We start from the raw sequence: 23,900 nt of genomic DNA on the forward strand, positions 1-23,900 counted from the left end.
TAAAACACTAATTTCATGGTATTTTTTTAATTTTTTTACAGTAAAACATTTTTTTCTACATAATTATAAAAAATACATCTCTTTCATAGAATAATAATTGGATGTGTGCTTTACTTTCAGTTACAATCTGTAAACAGGGTAAAAATAACACATTCTGATGAAAATCAGCACTTCTGTAGGAGCCAATTAAGCATTTTTTTTTAAATTCAAACATTTTGAAGGTCTTTACCTAAGCATTGTTTCAGGATAATATAAACATACATTTCTTGCCTCCCTTTTTGTCTATATCTCAAACTGATAATTGAAGTAAAGTGGCAAAAATTGGAAAATTAACTTAAAATACAATTTAATAGATAAAACGTCATTAATTAGTAATTGAATTTTGCTGAAATTAGTAAAGTGAAAAGGAGTTTGTTTTGACAGTCATTCTAAATAAGCAAAACCTTATCATGGGCCCGCCACGAAAAGGAGCAGATGCCCTTTAGTTATCAGTCTGTCCGCAAGTCCATCTGTAACAAATCATGTTCTGGTTGTAACATTTTTGTCTTTTAATGTAGGCTATTGATATTTGGTATAAAGGTAGATCAACTCAAGAGGTTGTGTTACTAACATGGATAGTAACCTTAGACCTTGAACTTTGACCTCAAGGTCAATTTAATGATTTTTTTGCATGAGAAGTTTGTGCTAGAACTGTAACTTTTGTCTTTTGATGTAGGCTTTTGATATTTTGTATGAAGGTAAATCAATGCAAGAAGATGTGTCACACACTATGGTTGGTGACCATAGTCTTGTTGACCTTGAACAAAGACTTCAAAGTCAAAATTATTTGATTTTAGCCGCAACACCAATGAATATAATAATTTTTGCTTATACAGTATGTGGAAAACTGGAACAGACAAACAGACAGGGCCATTCCCATATCAACAAATTTTTGTTTGCAGGTCTTATAGTAACAAAACGTTGCACACTTGGTCATGCTATGACTATCCCACACTTGTAAAATTCAAAGTATTAGCAAACAGGAAGAAGGAATTGGACAGACCCAAAAAGTAACTACACGTTACAACTTATCACTGTTAGGGTTTTGGCCAATTATGAATAATGAAGTTATTAATTCTGCCCAGTATTTTCTTTGTAAGAAGAAAAATTATTCGACCTTAACAATACACATTGAATGTTAAAGTATCAGCAATTAGGAAGTAGTATCAGACAGACCCAAAAAGTGACAACAGACAACTCATCACTGTTAAGGTGCTGGCAAAATTTATATTTTTCTGCTTAGTAGTCCTCACTCCTATAAATTGTTATAAACAATTAATTTCTCCATAGGCGACAATGATAGCCTTTTTCGACATACAGACTTTAGAATTTGTTTTTTTTTAACAAAACCTTGCTAGAATTAAAGAAAAATTATTCGGACAAAAAATATAGGTTCGCGTTGCTTTTCTTAACGTAATTAGTAGTTATCTCCCATGCTTACAATTTTGCACTTAAAAACACTTGTCTCATCCTAGCATTGAAAAGACATCTCAGTTTCGTTTGGGCTAAGGAATATAATTTATATGGCCTTTGGTATAATGCAGAGTGCACGAAGACTCTAATAATAAAAAATAACGGGCACACACATCATCATTTTTCACGACGTCAACGCGATTTCAGCCGTTTTCATCATTTTTCGACGGGTCTACTTTCAATTGACACCAAAACATGTCAAATTTCAAGATACAAGAAATTGCATGTATTGTCATTGAAAAATATAGAAAAGTTTAGAAAAAAAACGAGTGGGAGAGGGGAATAAATAAGCATTAGTCTTAAATTCAATTATGTTAATAATTTAAATATAAAGTTTATTGTCGACGTCCTTAAAAGAAAATTGACAACTGCTTCTATATTTATATCTTCCATTTTGAGAGTCAACTCGAGTCGAATTTTCACTTCGATTCGGGAAGGTTGCGCACATGAGCATTAACAGTGATTTTGTATTTCTCCCATCTGTAGTAATCAATTAAAATGTTAACTTGGCATGCCATACTTGATAAAAATGCGGACGTGAAAGAAAGCACTCATCAAAGCGTCAACGGAGATTACGTTACACATTTCGAAAATTTCTTCATTTATACACCAAAATACGTGTATAAGAGAGAAAATGTGAATTCAATTTCAATGTTAACACCATTGATATCAATCTGCTGGATGTAAAATTTTACGGAGAAAAACTACGGCTCTAATTTAAAACTGCCATATTTTTGTTTGCATAGCAAAGACCGGGTTATTGATGTATCCGCGCACCATAAGGGCATACGATACATTAACGGGGAGGTAATGACGTTGCTAACGTAAAATGTTATTTTCGCGACGCCAAACTGTGACATGTACATATCGGGAAAAGATACCTTTTTCGACGGAACTTATATATTTCAAACTGATTCAACTTGAAAACGAGTTCATGGACCCCTCTTTTTTAAAATTACATTTGGTTTTATTACGTATGAAGAATATCTGTGCCAAGTTTCATGAAAAAGTCAACAATGAAATTTTTTTTAAATTTGATAAATATACAGCAAAAAATTACGTTTTTTTCTTAATTCATGAACGTTTGATAAACGTGAGTTTTTTGGGTTTTTTTTAGCATAAATTTATAAGATACTTATTTAGAATAAAAATTACAAATAATTTAACAAAAAACAGCTTGAATGTGTTTATCTTTTAAAACAAAAAAGTTATGTATTTCTGTCTAAAGGGAAAATACGTCTACAAATCTGAATTTTGAGTAAATATCTGAAATTTCGACCTCATTTTACACAAAAAGTAGCACATGAAGATATATATTTTATTAGATATTTGATTTTATCAGGTAAAAAAAGCCTATGTGCAAATGTTCATAAAAATTTCATTATGGGATCAAAACTGTATCGTATGCCCTTAAGACTGTTGGCTTCACTTTCGTAAACTTATAAAAACCAATAACAGGATAAAATATTTTGAACAAATTCATGACATACTTTAATTTCATGAAATCTTCTTAATGTATGATTTCACCCACAAGATTATGTCCAAAATTAGGTCAGGAAACCCCTGTTATGAAAGGTCTTCAAATGTCAATTGATTTCGCGCATGCCTTCTAAAAATTGAATTAATTTCGAAGGAATGACTTTATACTACGGAATACAGTTCAGTTTGAACCAAACAGTCTACCAAGGATGCGAGTAAAAGTTTTTTTTTCAGTTTGATGAAAGGAGTAGGTCCAGTAAGACCCCTTTTTGACCCCAAAATGTAGCAGTTTTACAAAATTGTTAAAATGTAAACTTTTAGCTATTTATTGGAAAGTAGAATACTTCTGTTACATAAATATGGGCTGTTTTTGACAATACAATGCACATATATCGGGTACTAACATCATTAAGTCATGCTAAATTACTGAAATCTTCACAATTTTAGCATTTGAGTTAAATTTTAGACGGTTTCCGTCTTAAATGGAAGTGGCCGTATTTGTGTTCATTCTTAATATTTAAATGCAAGTTGTATTTGATGATAATACATAACATATATAAAGGTTGAGAGTGAACACGGATGCGGCCACTTTTCATTTTTGACAAAAACAATCTGAAAATTGACATTTTATATTTCATATTTAACCTTGAATTTGAGCGTTTTTAATGACGAAATCAGTTCAAATCTTTCACATAAAGTAATTGAATAGACGGAAGTAGACACTTAAGTGTTTAAAAAGTGTCCAAAATCCTTCATTAGATGAACCTGAAATTTGAGGCCAAAATCGGCCATTACCGGACCTACTCCTTTGCCGTATTAAAAATTAAATCATTTTTTCCCTAATAATGGTTAATCATAGGGTTGCAACTATATTTTTATTTATTTATCAATTTTTATCTTTTCTGTTTCTTAGGAAGACTAAAATAATAACAAAAACGATTCTTTTTATGAAACATTGTGGATATCGATATGATATGACGAAATCAGGTAATGCGCGATATCACCGGCCGTGCAGACACAGGGGATTACGTCACATTAATGAAGATCTCAATCCGACAAATCATCGACTTGAGTACCCTGTCACGGTATTTTATCGGCTAATTTTGAGGTATAAGCAAGCCAAGCACTTGCATGGCATCCATTTTAAATGTGCAATTAAGAACTTAATAGCGCTCCTTCGTTCAAATAAATTTAATAGTGAGTTAATAGACTATTAACGTTAATTAACATTTGTACAACGCAAGTAATACAATATTAAATTTAAGTGTACTTTTAATAGACTATTAACTTTAATAGACGTTTGTGCAACCCAGAATTTGCCAGAAATATTTGACATCGGACGCAAAGCAAGTAACAACAAAACACAAAATGCATCACATACAGGCAACGTTTTAAGTGGTAAAGTAACAGCGTTTTTTTTTTTTTAGCTAAACATGAAATATGTAGGATATCAAAAGTGATATATATATGTTTTTTTTTCAGTGATTCGTCATTTAATAGTGCGATCTGTTTTCATTGTACTTTTTATGTTAAAAATGCGACATTTTTAATCAATTGCAGAGATTTCGAACTGAATGAACATGGCTATTTGACCGGTCAATAGTTTTTTAGGACCTCGGTGAAACTATTTGACAGCAAGCGTCATTATATTTCGCGGAATTTCAAATGCAGCTACGGGATTGGATAATGTTGAGAATACCGCGGCAGTTACGACGACGCGTTTTACATATTGCATCTAGAGTTGACAGCCTTAGCATTCAGAATATATATTAAGTAAACATGAAATAGTATGGTTGTGCTTCTGCCTTTTATATGACGATAGTTGATTAAGGCCCGACATATATTGTCGGTCTCTTTCGGTATAATAAAACACTTACTGACTGGGCATAAGTGGACTAGAAAGTTTATTGTCCCTGAGGTGTAACTATTGAATTTGTATTTTTAAATATAATCGTGGTTTTAGGCAATTCATAATTTCATTTGTGTAATTGTGACATATCTAACGATACCTTCGAAAACCAGGTCCTTGTGTACTTAATATTCCACACTCAAGTAGATTTGTATGTTATATGTTGTTATTATAATAGGCACTAATATATATTTTTTTCATATATATACATATATATATAAATATAGATGTTGGTTACATGTTATCATTTTGTACAAATTATAATTTGAACGAACAAATTGTACAAATTATAATTTGTATTTTCACTTTGTACAAGTTGAAGTTTGTACAAAAACTGCTTGTACAAATTACAATTTGTACAAAATTTTAATAAATTTCACTTATAACTTGTACACTTATTTATTCTGGATTTTGTTATAAAAAAAGGCATTGATACACACTATAGAATTTTTATTCATTGACCACACAATAAAACTTATTTATAAAATACAAAATTCTGTTACAGTATCATTTGTTTGAGCATGTGAGCGAATTATAATTATGACATCGGGAATTGCATAACATCTTTTGCTTTTAACATTTACATTTAGAAATGCTGCACTCCCCTTTGCATTTACATGAAAGAAACCCCTGACCTACCCGACCACTATTTTTTGAAACCTTATTTACAAAATACAAAAATAGTTCTATATCAATTGTTTGAGCATGTGAATGAAGTTAACTATGTCATCGGGAATTTCACACCATCTTTTGCTTTTTACATTTACATTTAGAAATGCTGCACACCCTTTGCATTAACACGAAAGAAACACCTGACGGACCCTGATTTACAGTTTTTGAAAGCTTTTTAACTGATTCACGTATCGAAAGTTGAAGCTCATGAACCGTTGCAGCACACTTCCTGGCACGTATGATTGGTGTTTCAACGTCAGTGTCATCCTTGGTGTAACTCGGGCCAATTTCTATTATACTATCAGAATTGTCACTTGGGCTAATTTTTATTATTTCTATCAGAATTGTCAATGGGCCCAATTACTATTGTACTATCAGAATTAACTGACATGCATGTATATATATATCAACTATATTTCCTGTCTCCATCTGGGTATTTTTGTGTTCCGTAAATAAGGTTTATGTGTAGTCATTGAATAAAAATTCTATAGTTTGTATCAATGCTTTTTCAAGAACAAAATTTAAACTATAAATATTTGTACAAGATATAAGTGAATTATGGTCAAATTTTGTACAAATTGTAATATGTACAGGCATTTTTTGTAAAAATCTTACTTTGTACAAAGTCAAAATACAAATTAAAATTTGTACATTTTTTTGTACAAATCAAAATTTCTACAAAATGATAACTTGTACACAACATATATAATATAAGATCATATCAAAATTCACAACTCGCATAGACTACATTTCACATCACGTAATTAATGTACGTTAAAATGACGCACCATATTACTTTGATGCAATAAAATATATCAATAGATATATAATTGATATAGTATAATAAGGGCTTTCATTTTTAATCTTACTTTTAATTATTAAGTTAAATTCTCTTTTATCATGAATATTACTACATCTGAATTTTCCACTTTTGTCTTTGGTGAGAAGGTGGATAAGTAGAACAGACTTTTTATCTATGGCAGTTACATTGATTTCCATTCGTGTGGAAAATTCTTCTGATACGTCCGTCCCTACAGCGTATACTTTAAGATTCGGTGGTCCAAGCCAAGTAATAGTCCGAGCAGTTTTTACGATGGGACAAACCAGCTTGACTGAAGATCCTAAACTCTTGTAAATACTTTCCTGGGTTACTACTAAATCTGTAATAAAATTTATGTGAATGATTGTCTAGTTAGTAGGTGAAAAAGGTTAATCCATCCGTTCATTAACGGTTTGTGCCCTATAATTCGATGGATTATATTTGTGTGCATTACCTTGATTACCATTCCATTTGCGCAATAAAATCACTACATTTGCAGTCAGCTTTTTATAACATTTGAGCGCTCTCGATTTACAATTAATTTAGGAAATTTGTAAAATGATGAAATGGTGTTATGAACAGATCTTTGATATATTTGATATGATAGATTAACTTATAAGTTATTTGCCTGTCCATTCGTACTTAAGTGCTCAAATAAAGAGCTTTCTTCGTCATTTGGTCTTCTGGTGAAGAGTTGTCTCATTGGCAATCACACAACATGCTCTTATGTTTATATTCAGGAAATGACAATGTTATTTTTTCCGTTCTACATGAAAAGTAATCATTGTGATTTCGTACTGAAGAGCTCACTCCACTACAAAAGATTAATTGAGTTTGTTACACAAATTATATATAAGGGGACGACCCGTTGATAAACTGGGGCGTTGGGCTAGGAGGATTTTGAAAAAAAATAACTCAGCCTTGATAATAACAAAAGTGAATAGTTTGTTCTGTGGTAGTTTGAAAATAAATAACCTGACTTGCAATGTATTGAAAATAAATAACCATATAACTAGGCAGGTTTTTAAGCCATTTTATAAATGCAACTATAAAGTATGAGATGGCACCAGATTCTTCCAAAATTCGTCTTTTTCATATATTTTTTTGGGGTAAAACTTCCAAAGTCTTTTTATAATACAATGTATAAATATTAATGTACTTGACTGTCTGAAAATGGGTTTCATTTAACTTGAGGCATGTTGTCTCAGGAACATTTCCGTCACTTTTATTTATTAGGCCGATACTCCATTGAGGTAAATGTCTCATGTAGGAAATTTAAAAAAAAGCTTGTCTTCATATCAAATGGTTTTCACGACGAGTGTCTTGCAAGAAGCAAGTTCCAACCCTCATTTGCCCCCTAAAATTGAAAAAAATAGTTAACTCATTCAAGCCTTAACAAATAATGTGAATTTCATTGATAAATGAACAGATTTATATGATCTGGACACTTGGTGCAGAAAGGTCACTTTTGATGTTACAATACAAAATTAAAAGGAAATCCATTTGACCCCATATTATTGTGGTATTATTTTTAAATTGTTTTATATTATAATATCCTTTTCCGCGTCAAAATCTAAGTACCATTTCCAGTTTTATTGACCTCTAATTGTAAACAATATTAGTATTCAAATCAATTCAACTCAAGTTCTATTTCCTTCCATGGTCCCATATGAAAAACATGGGTAAAAAATTGTAAATTCTAAATTAATCGCAAATTTTATTGATTAATTAATGTTCATGATTTAAAGATTCGAATGCAGAATATTCCATGTGGCGAAACATTGTGTGATTTCTACCTAAAATCTTTAATTGTGTAACTGAAATTTATTTTTTTTCAAGAATAACCATAAATAAAATTTGGGGATGCTTGTATCTTACTGTACTAGTATTTTTCAATATGGGGTCTATTCCACCGAGACAATTATAAATACTCAATTCGTAAAAAGCAGTTACTAATTTCTTTTATTAAATTTAAGTTCGGATCTTCACGGTAGGTTTAGATATAGAAAAAACTTACACAGGCATATTTCAATTTCTATATCTAGTAATGTTCTATTTATTTTTTATTGGAACATGACTATGTCATAAACAATATCAGAACGTCAAAACTATTACGTGTACATTTTTAGCAGACTGAAAGGTTTATATATTCGATTTCTTCTTCAAAATGTATTAAGATATTTGAAGTACATGTAACAGCTTAAGCGTTCTGATATAGTTTATGCCATAGTCTGACATGTTCCATTAGAAAATAAATCGAAAACTAACTGAATACCTCTCGCGGTCGATATAACTGCTGACATTTATCGCGTGGTATATGATATAGCTACTCTGCATAACGGTAAAATTGAGAATGGAAATGGGGAATGTGTCAAAGAGACAACAACCCGACCATAGAGCAGACAACAGCCGAAGGCCACCAATGGGTCTTCAATGCAGCGAGAAACTCCCGCACCCGGAGGCGTCCTTCAGCTGGCCCCTAAACAAATATGTATACTAGTTCAGTGATAATGGACGCCATACTAAACTCCAAATTATACACAGGAAACTAAAATTAAAAATGATACAAGACTGACAAAGGCCAGAGGCTCCTGACTTGGGACAGGCGCAAAAATGCGGCGGGGTTAAACATGTTTTTTGAGATCTCAACCCTCCCCCTATACCTCTAGCCAATGTAGAAAAAACAAACGCACAACAGTACGCACAGTAAAACTCAGTATAAGAGAAGTCCGAGTCCGATGTCAGAATAGGAAACAAAAGAAAATAAACAAAATGACAATAATACATAAATAACAACAGACTACTAGCAGTTACTGACATGCCAGCTCCAGACCTCAATTTAACTGATTGAAATATTATGTCTTCATCATATGAATATCAGGCACAATCCCTCCTGTTAGGGGTTTAGTATTATACCGTCATAAAATATATGAGAAGAACATAACCCGTGTCATGCCAACAACTGGTTTTAGAATAAATGTGTTTAATTCCGATGCAAAGACCCTATAAGTGAATCAATATTAAAGCCAAAATATGCAATCTTTAATGACCTGACAACAGTATCGTAACTATATCCCTTCTTAATAAGTCTGTTTAAAGGTTTTGTTAGCTTTTGAGGTGAATACTGACATTTTTGTGCTTTGTAAAGAATATTACCATAAAAGATTGGATGTGAAATACCCGAACGTATAAGATGTCTGCATGTTGAGTTATATTTACGAATGATGTCCTTATACCGATGATAAAATTTAGTAAATGTTTTGACTAGTTTATGATATCGAAAACCCTGGTGTAATAATTTTTCAGTAATACATAAATTTCTCTCGCTAAAATCTAATACGTTGTTACATACACGAGCGAATCGTACAAGTTGAGATATATAAACACCATAAGATGGTGACAAGGGAACGTCACCATCTAAAAATAGATAATTAACGATAGGAAATGAAAAATCATCTCTTTTATCATAAATTTTTGTATTAAGCTTCCCGTTAATGATATAGATATCAAGATCGAGGAAAGGACAGTGGTCATTGTTAGTATTAGCTTTATTTAAAGTAAGTTCAACAGGGTAAATTTCTTTAGTATTAGGTCCATATTTAGCCTATTGTAAGGCACACGTTTGAATTTTCCCATTTCCCCATGCTTTTCAGGGGTCATGCGTCCTTCTACAGATCAATCGAAAATTTCAGACTCGACCATTTCGTATATTGTTAAGGGGACGACCATTTGATATTCTGGGGGGGGGGGGGGGGGGCAGGAGGATTTGTTTTGGATCGGTTATTTATTTTTGTGAAATTAAAGGACAGATTATTTATTTTCTGCACTGTTGAAGCATGATTTTTCATTTTCATTAAAAGAAGGGATTGATTATTTATTTTCACAATTATATTTTAATATAATATTTGAAAACACACAATTTTTAAATTCATTTTTTTTATTCTTAAATATATATTACATGTATAGTCAAGTCATTATGTACCACCATATAATCAGAGTTAATCATCATCCTCTGGAAGTGAATCTTCTGAATTCCAAACTGCATACATTAAATACGTACAATGTATTAATTTTGCTGTAACTATAGTTTTCTTTAAAAGTAATGACAAACAAATTCGCCGAGTGGAGCGAGGCGAAAAAAATTTCGGCAAAGGGTTTTGGTGGCCGCAAGAAGCTATAGAAAAAATGATACAAAATACTGCATTCTGCGCGTTTCCCAGACCCTTTCTTAATCTGAAACGCAAGTTCTGCGTTCTTTACTTTTTCGACGATATTTTGGTCTCAAAGCAAAATATATAGATTCAGTGCAAGACTTTTAGTTTTTAGGTACAACATCAAAAGACTAATATGTAGGATAAAGCAAAAATGTAATTCACATAGTAAAGTATGTGGCTGCTGGGTTTTTTTTTCTTTTTTTTTGTGTTTCTGCTTGCAGAAAATCTTTTATTCCTGTCAATTATGTGTTTTTTTTCAAATTAAGTTAAGAGGGGGCTGATAATCATTGATATAACTATGTCAAGTAAGTTTTTATAACACATTTCAATTACAACTTGATGTAGTTCCTTACTGGGATACAATTTAAAGTAGTTTGTAAAATTAGATAAAAAGTCCTTCAAATTAATAAAACTTAGATTTAAAACAAAAATTACTATATTACCGATGGGATGCAACACTAAGAGAATAAAGAAGGGCAATCAATGAACAAAGACAAATCCGGGAACAGATAAAACACAAAGCGACAAACAATAGACAAGTAACACTGAAAACTAAAAATAAATGAGAAAAATTGATCCTGAAAAACGGGGGCTACGTCAGAGGGTGAACAGACCTTGCTTCTTGCAAGACACTCGCCGTGAAAACAATCTGATATGAAGACAAGCTTTTGTTTTCAAAATTTCCAACATGAGGCATTTGCCTCAATGTAGTTACGTCCCTGTAATAAAAGTGGGGTAAATGTTCTTGAGACAATATACCTCAAGTTAAATGAAACCCATTTTCAGACATTTCAAGTACATTAATATTCATGATATTTATACATTGTATTATTAAAAGATTTGGGAAGTTTTCCCGAAAAAATTTGAAAAAAAGATGAATTTTGGAAGAATCTGGTGCCATCTCATACTTTAGAATAGCATTTATAAAATGGCTTAAAAGACATGCTGAGTTATTTTTTTCAATACATTGTAAGTCAGGTTATTTATTTTCAAACTACCACAGACCAAACCATTCATTTTTGTTATTATCAAGGCTGAGTTATTTATTTTCAAAATCCTCCTGCCCCCCCCCCCCCCCCCCCCCCCCCCCCAGAATATCAAATGGTCGTCCCCTAACTTATTCTCACTCTGAATATGCAGGAAACATTTTGCGCTATAAAGTAACGCGTATCTTAACACAATTACGAGCATCCCTATAATTTCTACAACAAATGACATATCTATAGCAATATATCTCCCCTATTTATCATGTATTTCTGCTGTGAAATAGTAGTTATCTTTGTAGTACTTTCATGGTTTGAACTCAGTCTATAAACAATTCATAGAAGTTCAGCAGTACAGAAATAGGGACATTACACATAACAGATTAAAATCCATGACATATACATGTATTCATTGGAAATATAGAAATAAACTAATGAAACAACATTTTTGTAGTGAAATGTTCTTGCTCCCAGAAAAGTGCTAGGATGCTTTATTTGTCTAGGTTGTTTATAAAACTATATGTGGTATGATTGCCAATAAGACAACTCTTCACAAGAGATCAAATGACACAGAAATTAGCAACTATTGGTCACCGTACGGCCATCAACAATGAGCAAGCTTGTCTATGTAATAAACATATAACAAAGCGTTACTCTTCGTGTACGTAAATTCATTTCCTGCATAACTTATTATGTATTGGTCAAATGGGAAATGCATCATGAGATGATTCACACGATATTATGTCGAAATTTTAAATGAAAAAAAAAAAACACCAAAATATTGTAAACAATTGTATACACTCGATGACCATACATTAAGGCTATATTATGATTTGGATAAGTCTCTAAAACTGTAAATAAGACTCCTTCGGCTCTGTGCAGTTCTCTAAAAAAACATATGCCAATTTTATATATTTGGCATCCCAATATTCTAGTATAAACGTATGAAAATACAGAAATATTTATAATATTAGGTCAATAAAATAAATTAAACTGCAAAAAATTGTTTGACACTTACCACATGAGAACAAAAATACACCAAGAATATTTCTGAACCTGTATCTGTCCATCAGCACTGAAAATTTTGTTCAATGTTGAATTTGTCTTTGTCTGCTTGCTACCTGATTAAAATGATAAAAAAACTAATTTTGATATAGGCTGCCCTTTTTAAGCTTATTTCTAGAGTCAATCTTAACATGGATGGCTGCCTATTTGTCTTTTTTATGCATGTAGATCAGATATGAGTACCTGCTTTTCTTACGTTTTTAAGTACTTAATAATAATATTATAGCACCACATCGTGGTCACATAAAATATAAATTTCAACAATTCATTATAATACGTTATCTTGATTCGCAAACAGTCATCTCACGTCATTCTGAAATTAACCTTCAATTCAAAATGAAATGTAACATTCATCATGACACCAGCTTCCACAATAAAGTGCACAGGTAAATAAAAGAAAAACTTAAAAAGAATTCGTGTTTTTATGATCCTAGCAAAAAAAATGTAGTTATTCAGTATTGAATGCTTTTTTTAGTAGTTTTATAGGGTTGTAAAAGCGTTGATCATGTGCACATTTTTTTTTTATGAAGCGCTTCTGCACTTCATAAAAAATGTACTTTGGTCAACGCTTTTACACCCAAATAAATTCACAAAAAGAAGAATTCAATTCTTAAAATAAATTCAGATCTAACTAATATACATCCTTCAGTATAGATTAGCTTCGTCACAAGGCTAAGAATATGGTGTAAGGAAAGAAGGATCATGTCAAATAACATCATTATGAACTACTACAATCTTTCAAGAATTTATTCGTTTACAAAGTCGTCATTTATGTAAATGTTTTAATTTCCAATAGGATTTTTTTTTAAATGTTATCCTTCCAAATCGAATGAATCATTTCGGTATTGAATTTAAATATTGTTTTGAATCATTTATTTAGAATTTATAATGACTTACTTTTATCTGATCTAAGTGGATTTATTTAATGTTGTTCCTTGTGTGTACTGTAATGAATAGTTTTCTCTCTTTCCGTCTTCTCATGCAAAAATGAAATTACAAATACATAATGCACATGTCTGTTATGTATTTAGATTAATAAACAAATGAATTATTTCCTTAAATAATCAAATAGATTATTCATATCATGTGACAAACGATTGTATTACTAAGGTTCATCATAACAAATGGACTAATATGGCTGTTTTTACACATCAAAAACTACTCTTAATACAGACAATACCAAACAGTCGTTACCTGAGAGGGAGCATCTCAAAGTTGTATCTCAACTTACATTATTTTTACACCTTCTGCAGGAACGAAAACAAAAATGCCCATTAAAATAAAAAAAAAAAAATTTTATCTTTCTGAAATGCAAAATGCATTTAATTTGTAAATGTCTAGTGGATGCCAGGCCTTTTAATTTTTCCAACTGCACAGGTAAGTCTGTACTAAGAGTAGTTTTTGAGGTGTAAATGCATACATTTTTGTCCATTTGTTATGATGAACCTTAATTTAACAAATGCTAGAGTCGAAATAGTTGTGTTGTTGCTCAATCATCTCTCTGTTTTCACGCACAGACATATACACACGCACTTTTTTATACTTGGCGTCCATCGTCGTCCGTTAACTTATACACTCACACTATTCTTTGAAACTAAGGGTCCAAATTTGAAAAAAAAACATGGCCACAATCATGCGTTGTGAATCCAGATAAAAAAAGGTGTGTCAGATGATACCGTACTGCTTTCAGGCACCATGGCCTACATGAATAAAAATTGAACATAATAGAAAAATTCAAGTTTTGTTTATTATCCTGGAACCAGATATATATAGTGGTAATCTGACACTTGCATAAATAGAGAATATCATTTGGCTTTTCCGATATCACACATGTATCAACCAGAAATATATAACACAAAAGCTCTGCTCGAGAGACCACATATTGATTGATGGTTGATACAGTGTGTGATATTGAAAAAGCCATATCATATACACTTTATTATGTACATGGACCTCAAGCACAACTAAGGGAGCTACCATTTGATTTTTATGGGGAGGGGGAGGGTCTAGGATGAAATTTGAAAAAAAGGACAGGAGTTTTGAGTAAAAAAAAAGGCAGTAAATACACTTTGCCAAAAAAAAGCAGGATGACAATTTATGTAAACTTACTATTAAAAGGCAGGACCAAACAGAGTTAAAAATGAAAAGGCAGGACAGAGATTACAACCAAAACAAGAGGCTCTCAAGAGCCTCAATCGCTCACCTGATATTTTTTTTGCTTAAATCTTTCATCAATGATTATTTTTGCTTTTCAATATATATTAATAAGTGGCTTAAAAATGCCATTTAAATGTTTATTGTATCTGTCATATTTTCTTCAAAAGAAAATAAATGCATTTTATCCATATGTTCCATTTTAGCCATAGTGTCTATGTTTCTTGACGTACAAGGAAATTAAATACAAAATTTACACTAGATTCATTTGAGAAGATTTTTAAAGTTGAAAAACATAAACAACTTGTGTAAAATTGTCCTTAAAGGGCAATAACTCCTTATAATAATAATAATAATATAATAATAATAAATTCTTTATTTAAAGAGGGTAACTCAATTAGAACTAGTCTAATTTTCATTGAGGCCCTCAAACAAAATACATGTATACAGCTAACATTCATACATTCATACATGTACATCAAGGGGTCAATTGACAATTTTGGTCATATAAAACTTTTTTGTAGATCTTACTTTGCTGAACATTTTTGCTGTTTACAGTTTATCTTTATATTCAATAATATTCAAAATAATAACCCAAAACTGCAAAATTTCCTTAAAATAACCATTTTAGTGGCAGCAACTCAACAATGGGTTGTGCGGTTTGTCTAAAAAATTCAGGGCTGATAGATGTTGACCTATTCAACAATTTTACCCCATGTCAGATTTGTTCTAAAAGCTTTAGTTTTTGAGATATAGGCCAAAAACTGCCTCCTAGAGCGCTTCGATCCAAAAGTATTGCCGTATTTGTCCTATTAGTATTAGAATTGAAATAATTTATAGGGGCTTGAATTTATACTGATTTTACCACGAGTTTGGCCTTTATGCCGATATTTCACCCCTCGCTATCGCCCGTGGTAAAATATTAAGCATAAAGTCCCAACCCGTGGTCAATTATACGCGCCTTTATGACATCATTTACCAGATAGAGGGGATCGCCTGTATCCCTGCCTTATTAACGTCAATGAAGCGTCTTAGTGATCGTCATTGTACATGATAAACTAAAAATAATATTTCTTTCTTAGGTACTTAATCACAATTCCATAATGACAGCAGTGGCGATTGTCAACTATAAAAAATAATTTGCCGAAAAATTCGTGAAATATCATCATATTTTTCCAACCACTCGTTCAACAAAGGAACGGAAGTGACGACACCCCTAAAGGCACGAATGGTGTTCACTAAAACCAAAGTTTTTGACGAAAATGCATCGAACTCGAAAGTTTTCTATTACGTGAAGTCATATATGTTAGGGGTTTGATAAAGCCTCTGCATCCGTGACTGATAACATCGATATCATCACGGATGGCTGTTTCAGCACGATTGTAATCAATTAAATTGCAATAACAAGAAGAGTGGGAAGAGTGTCAATAGTGAACAATATCAATGCGCGAATTTTGTTAAATGCGAACATAGTAACAAGATAATCTGCTTCCAATTACGCTTGTTGCAAATAATTATGATAGCCTATAAACAGTAAGTTGAACTGTGAGATATTGTTTCCTAATGATAGTACTCCCGCTATAAGTATAAGGTAAACAGGAAGTTTATGAATGATACCGGTCTTAAAACACACCAGACGATAGTTCTTCGAAAACGATGACAGTGATTTCGTACATGGCCATGTCAAATTGAGAGCATACATAGGTATTCGAGGAATAGTCTTTTGATGAGCGGTAAATTTGAACGTGTTGAAAATGCGCCTCACAATTTATCATGCTCATTCAAAGCTAGTTATCCAATTTAATTTATATTATTCCTAGGCAAAATGCGACCAAAAGTTTATAGGACAGGTAGCCAAAAACACGGACTGACGGACAGACGTAATTCGATATCCCATTCTTTGGGACATTAACATAGACGTTTTCTTCAATAACATCACATATATAGAAACAAGTGTTTCCTTTATTGTGAGCAAAATAGTATGTACCCTTATCACTTAAAAACGGACAAGTCAGATTAACTAAACATATACTATAAAGACACTTACTTACCAAAGAGAAAATTCAGAACAATAACTGGTCTTTCCATGTTCCATAGAAATTGCATCAATAGAGAAAAGAACTGAATCTTCTTTTTTGTACTTGATGCCAAATTTACAGAAGTGACGTATATACAACTACTATTATGTTTTAGGTGCGTAGGAATGCTTTGGAAAAAAACCTAATCTGATTCAAACAAAAAAAATTATTCAAACTGACATCGTTAAGATGCTTTATTTTTTTTTATTGACAAAATATTTGTAGCAAGACGTGTTTTACAACAAACAATTTGCATTCCTACGGGAACTCATTGTGCTACTTGTCGACTATTTCCTTTAGTGTTCAGTTGGAACTTTATTCAGGAGATTCACGAGAAAAAAAATTAAAAAATCTTGCATTATACTACCAGAAATTTACATAACGTTTACGTGTATTATATAAAACTTGGAAGAAAGGCATTTTATCATCAGAATGTCTCCACTAGCGGATATGCTGATACTAAGGTGCACATTTTTCTCTGCTTTCAAAATCGTTCTGTTTGAATCCGTCCTGGTTTTCTTACTACAAACGGGAACTTGAAATTTATAATCAACACCATTTTCCAATATAAGTTATATATAAAATTTAAATCTTTGATTCGTGATTATCACGTCATGCCGGCTAACAAATTACACCTCGTTGGTTTATATAATAAAAAGGATAGATTCATAGGGCTTGAATTTCATTGATTTCACCATGGGTTCGCCATATATGCTAAATATTTGACAACGAGGAATATCGAAAAAAAAAAGTGTTGGCAATGACAATATAAGGCGAGTAAGGGTAGATTAAATCAGAGTTAATTTCACAAATATTTTACCTACATTTTTACTGTATTAAATGTTTTTAACCATATGTCTTTTTTATCTGCAAAACTCTCTAATTATAATTAATGTTAATTATTTTATCAAGATCAATATTAAAATTAATACTCAAAATTTCAAAAAAGTTGTTGAACCTGGGGGTAAAAATTCAAATCACAAAAATACTGAACTCCGAGGAAAATTCAAAACGGATAAGTTCCTAATCAGTTGGCAAAATCAAAAGTTCAAAGACATCAAACGAATGGATAACAACTGTCATATTCATGTTTGGACGAAGGATTTCACTACAGTATTTTATAGATATGAATTCATTTCTATATGAAATATACAGACAGGTATCCGAAAATTAGTTTTTTCCCCCATAAACTCGCATTTGCGGTCTTCAAATCTTTGAAAAAGAAAAATGACTAGGAGTGTTGAGAAAACAGAACCGCTTTGAATGTCTGCTCCTGCTTCCTGGGAAATTCAACATTTATCCCGCACAGTATATATTCAGTACTAGGTGCCAATACTTTTTAAAATGAAATCGATATTGTTGCCAACCTTGATCAGGGGCGGATCCAGGATTTTGAAAAAGGGGCGTAAAATAGAATCTTTTTGACCTTTTTTTATGGCTAAAGAACATAAAATAAGTGTAAAATGCACTAATTTAACGGTTTCTGACGATGGGCATGTACATTTTATAGTTAAAGTGTAAGGGTTAGACATTTGTGAAGCCGTATTCTCTCCATTAATTTGCTATTATAAAATGATTGGATGGATTGAAAGCTATGTACCAATATATTTGATGTGGGATTTGTCAGTAAAGAATGCACATGTAAAAATTCTCCTTAGCCAAGTCAGTCACAACTAACATCTGAATGCATTGCGAATTTGTGATTCGCACCCCAGATCGACTGATCATACATACTTATATAATTGATGTTTTACTTAATTCACTTATAAAAAAAATCCACAAAAACATGTAATGAGAGTTTCTAATGATGACTTCTGTACAAATCTGTCGTCTAAGCCATAGGGTTCACCAGAATCATCTTCCTCGGATTTCGTCGAGAAAAATCGTCAATGATTTTTTCATAGACAAGTTCAATGTTTTTATGGACATACAAAAGCAATAGGGCAATTAAGCATTCTTCTCCAATTGTACTGCGCGAGAAGGTTTTAATATGTTTTAATTACGAGTTTGCCCTTTCTGTGGAACTGTATTTTACGCTGGTCAATGAAAGTAAGCTCAGAACTTTAAACGATGTTTGGAAAAATCGTGCTACACAATCTTGGGTCTGTTACGGTAGACGTTATTGTAGACGGTTTGGCGGTCTGGGCTCGTCATAACTCATTCCAGAGTCGAAACTACTGTCTTAAAGAGATAGGATATGGCATGTTTACTTCGTTGTAACCGACAATGTCTTTGACAGTATCATCTGATGTTTGATGAATGTTGCTTAGAATCAAAGCCCTTATAACTGAAACAGCATGTTCACCAAACCGAATATTGAACTGCTGAATCATGGAGTCTAAGAATGGTAGAAAAACTGCACGTCGAAAATACATTTTTTCATTGTCGGCAGGGACATTACTTCGCTGGGTCTGACATATTGCAGGCGCCATCCATAGTCTGTGCGCGACAAAACTGGATATCTATCCGTTAAAGCTTTGATTACGAATCCGCAAAGTGCTGCGCCTGGTGTCTCTTCTGTTTGGACAAATTCAAGCAATTTTTCTACTGGACAACCGTCCATAAGATATCGTATAACAAGCCCGCGTTGCTTCTAGTTACTAGCATCCGACACCTCATCGCATTGATATCCGAAATGTCGACCAAGCAATTGAGCCTTTAGTTCATCAACGAATGTCTGTTAGATGAACCTCTTGATGCATGATAACAATTTATTTTGAGAAGTTTTTGACGTTTATAATGCATTTTAGCACATTATATCAACTGGTAATCCAAGACGGAGTCACCTGCATCTATGCGAATTTTAGCAAGTTCCTTATAGTTGCCTAGATTTTAACTTTATGTTTTATCGCCAGTTTGATCGTCATCTCGGAGGCCTCGAAGACATTTGAATAGTGATTTCAAAATCTGTTGATTTTTTGCAATTAAAGTGTCACTCCTTGCACTTGTGTTAATATCAATTCTGGACTCTGGTCTCATATACGTTTCTCGGAACCCAGATAGTCTAATTATAGAGGTTAAATGTGTTTCAGATGATGCATGTCGCTTTAAATCAGTTATAGAGTCTTTCCAGTTTTGGATTGGCTTGTAAACTAGCTTTCCTGGTCGGCGACCAGAGGTGTCTGGAAAGAACTTACAAGTCAGGCAATATAGACAATCTTTATCATTTGAGTGAGAAATAAATTCAAACTTCGAAATAGAAGTGGGTCTTAATTTCAAACATCCGTCGCATCAAAGTTTTGTTGTAAGTTCGAGTCCGTTCGACCTCCATCTACCGACGTATCAGAATCTGGCAATGGATTATCATTTGCGACATTTTCAATGTCCGTGGGTTCGAAACATTGATGACTTGGATTATTCTGATTGATTTCGTTCGAATCGTACGACGGTTGAAGGCTTGACGAGGGTGTCAATACACTAGCCTTCCTGATAACAAGAGGAGTCAATTCATATTTTATGTCGGTATTTGATATAGAATGACACTTGTTTTTAATATATTTCACCAATTGTTCAATAGAGTTAAGTTGTTACAATACAGCTTTACCCAACGGTGAAGATAACCCCTTATCATCTCTACTATGAGAATCCATAACATAGTAGTGCTCATCAATCATTTTTATCCCGATCGTATATCCCTGATTATTTCCAGTGGTCATGAAACATGTAGGTGCGATATTAAAGCATTGCTCTGCAGCAGAATCAAGTTTGAATATCAATGAATCTAAATCACCAAATTCTTGCAATACCATACAACTTATTGAATTTCTGACTACAAGATCGAAAATTTCATTTTCAATGCTGAGCCTATCTGGAAAGTCTGTTATGAGAAAGTATATTATCATCGCGAGCAACAATTTGATATGTATTAGTTCCTTTACGTAGTGTATTATCAACTTCTTGTACTGACTTTGTGATAACATTAAGAGTTAAGAATACTAAAGCTATACACGTGCATTGACGTCCGCCGGATTCTATTTCACCTTGACGTAAAGATTCTAAATTTTAAATAAAACATACAACTAGTCTGTTCTATTCAGCATTATATTATATTGCATAACCTTAATTAATGCTTACATTTTATGAGTCAAACGTTGATCAGCTGATATTTAGAAATTCGAAGTATTGAAAGTAGAGAGTCTAATTTTTTTCTGGTAAACAAGAAATTCGAACCTCTAAATGATTTAGAATAATCCCCCTTGTAACAAGAGTAGACACACTGAAATGTCTTGCTTGTTCCAGTGTTCATAATTAAATTTATGTTGAAAGTTAAAAAAGAAAGTTTATACCCCAAGCATTATATCAAATTTACATTTCAATGATCAATGTAAATGATGCTAAGGTGAGATAAACCATTTCAGACAGACATACAGGCCAAACAATCATTCCGTACACCAAATTTAGTTAATCTATTGCTAAATGTATCTCGAAACAACGTCATCTAAAGAAACGAGTTTTAACCAATGAACCATGGAAATTAGGGTTAAAAACAACTGACACCTGCAGGACAGTCATACTCGGCTTATAATTATTTCATATACAAAATATAGTTTACCTATTCCTCATAGTATCTGAAAATAAACAGACCAAAACAAAAAATAACATTGACAAGTGAACCTAAACTAGAGGCTCTCAAGAGCCTGTGTCGCTCACCTTGGTCTATCTGCATATTAAACAAAGGACACACATTACAGACAAGAATAGAATTCATGACAAAATTCTCTGTTTAGGTGATAATGACTTGTTTGTAGATCTAAATTTACTGAACATTCTTGCTATTTACAATTATGTCTATCTATAATGACTTTGGCCCAGTAGTTTCAGAGGAAAAGATTTTTGTAAAAATTTACAAAATTTATGAAAAATTGTGTTAATTTGACTTTAAAGGGCAATTACTCTTTATGGGATCAGTTAACAATTTGATCATGTTGACCTATTTGTAGATCTTACTTTACTGAACAATTTTTCTGTTTACAGTTTATCTCTACCTATTATAATATTCAAGATAACCAAAAAACGCAAAATTTCCTCAATATTACCAATTCATGGGCAGCAACCCAACAATGGGTTGTCTGATGCGTCTGAAAATTTCATGACAGATAGATTTTCGCCTGACTAACATTTTTAACCATGTCAGATTTGCCCTAAATGCTTTAGTTTCAGAGTTATAAGCCAAAAACTGCATTTTACCCCCATGTACTATTTTTAAACATGGCGGCCATCTTGGTTAATGGCTGTGGTCATCGGATACATTTTTAAAACAAGATACTATAAGGATCATTTAGGCCATGTTTGATTTAATTTGGCCCAGTAGTTTCGGAGGAGAAGATTTTTGTAAAAATTAAGAAAATTGATGTAAAATTGTGAAAAATTGACATTAAAGAGCAATAACTCTTTATAGGGTCAATTGAAAATTTTGGTCATGTTTGACTTATTTGTAGATCTTACTTTGCTGAACAATTTTGCCGTTTACAGTTTATCTTTATCTATTATAATATTCAAGATAATAACCAAAAAATTTCAGGGCAGATAGATCTTGCCCTGATAAACCTTTTTACTCCGTCAGATTTGCTCTAAATGCTTTAGTTTCAGAGATATAAGCCAAAAACTGTATTTTACCCCCATGTTCTATTTTTAGCCATGGCGGCCATCTTGTTTATGGGCGGGGTCATCGGATACATTTTTAAACTAGATACCTTAATGATGATTTAGGCCAAGTTTAATTTAATTTGTCCCAGCAGTTTCAGAGGAGAAGATTTTTGTAAAAGTTAACGGACGACGACGACGGACGACGGACACCAAGTGATGAGAAAAGCTCACTTTGCCCTTTGGGCCAGGTGAGCTAAAAAAGAGGTCAAGGTAAGATGATAACTACCAGCATTCCATACACCAAATATACTTGACTGAAAAATTATAATATCAAAGAAATAGACCAAAACACAAAAACTTAACTTTTACCACTGAACCATGAAACTGAGTTCAAGGTCAGACGACACCTGCCAGTTGGACATGTACACCGTACAATAATTCCATACCCCTAATATAGAAGTCATACTGCTTTTAGTATCTGAGATACGGACTGTGTTCACTGATACATGAAATGAGGTCAAGGTCAAGTGAAAACTATCCGAAAAGCATGAGGACCTTGCAAGGTACATACATGCCAAATATAATTACCTTATTACGTATAATAAGAGAGAAAGTCACGTAACAACAAATCTTGACTTTTTGCAAGTTGTCACTGAACCATAAAAGAGAGGACAAGGACAATGATCATCTGACAGCTTGTAATATTAGAAACTAAGTTACTTAAGACTTCTATATACAAAGTATGAAGCATCCAGGTTTTCTATATATACCTTGAAATATTAAGCTTTTAAGTCAAGAGCCACCGGATCACTATCCCTAGGTCTCGAATTTTGCGACAGATGTCGCAGGGGAGACAAAAAATTGCAACGGTGACTGACGTTTGTTGTATGGTTAGTTAGCATAACCTCACATATTTCTTGTTGTAAACAAGATATACGGTCATTCAATGAAATTTACAATACGACCGACACGAAGAAAGACAAAAACCAATCTTTATCCAAATGTATGGTTGAAACGTTTCACACAACAAGGGAAGTCAGTGGTTCCAAATCAACCAAAGGCTAAGAATGAGTCTGAAATGACAATGAAGTTGTGAATGACGATCGAAAAATGGAGACCTAAGGGGAAAACCCAGCAGGCAAGTTGCAGTCGGTCCTTAAAAAAAGTATTCAGTATATCAGTTCTGGGAAACAGACATTCCGGTCACACCCCTCTTTTTAGTCTAATCTCCTTTTTAAAAACATTAAGAAACACAAGAATAGTAATTCCAATACCAAAAAGAGTTTAGACACGAACCATTTGATTTCTGAGGGTGGCGTGGGATTTACATGCGAACCATTATAAAAAAAAACGCCCGTTTTTTATACAGTTAACGCTAAATAATTTTGTTGGAATTTCGTATTTAAATAGCAAAAAAGTGGGCAAGAT

General features: G+C 32.6%; 1 long non-coding RNA gene across 1 annotated transcript; it reads right to left on the reverse strand.

The window, feature by feature from the left end:
• Positions 1-6,447: 6,447 nt before the first annotated feature.
• Positions 6,448-13,669, reverse strand: LOC127738721 (uncharacterized). Its single transcript, XR_008000150.1, has 3 exons — positions 13,552-13,669; positions 12,608-12,710; positions 6,448-6,732 (listed from the first exon to the last, which is right to left on the reverse strand). It is a non-coding gene; the product is annotated as an uncharacterized LOC127738721 (long non-coding RNA).
• Between the last annotated feature and the right edge of the window lie 10,231 nt (positions 13,670-23,900).

This window comes from Mytilus californianus, unplaced genomic scaffold (genome assembly GCF_021869535.1).
Source record: "Mytilus californianus isolate M0D057914Y unplaced genomic scaffold, xbMytCali1.0.p SCAF_4, whole genome shotgun sequence".
Lineage (NCBI taxonomy): Eukaryota > Metazoa > Mollusca > Bivalvia > Mytilida > Mytilidae > Mytilus > Mytilus californianus.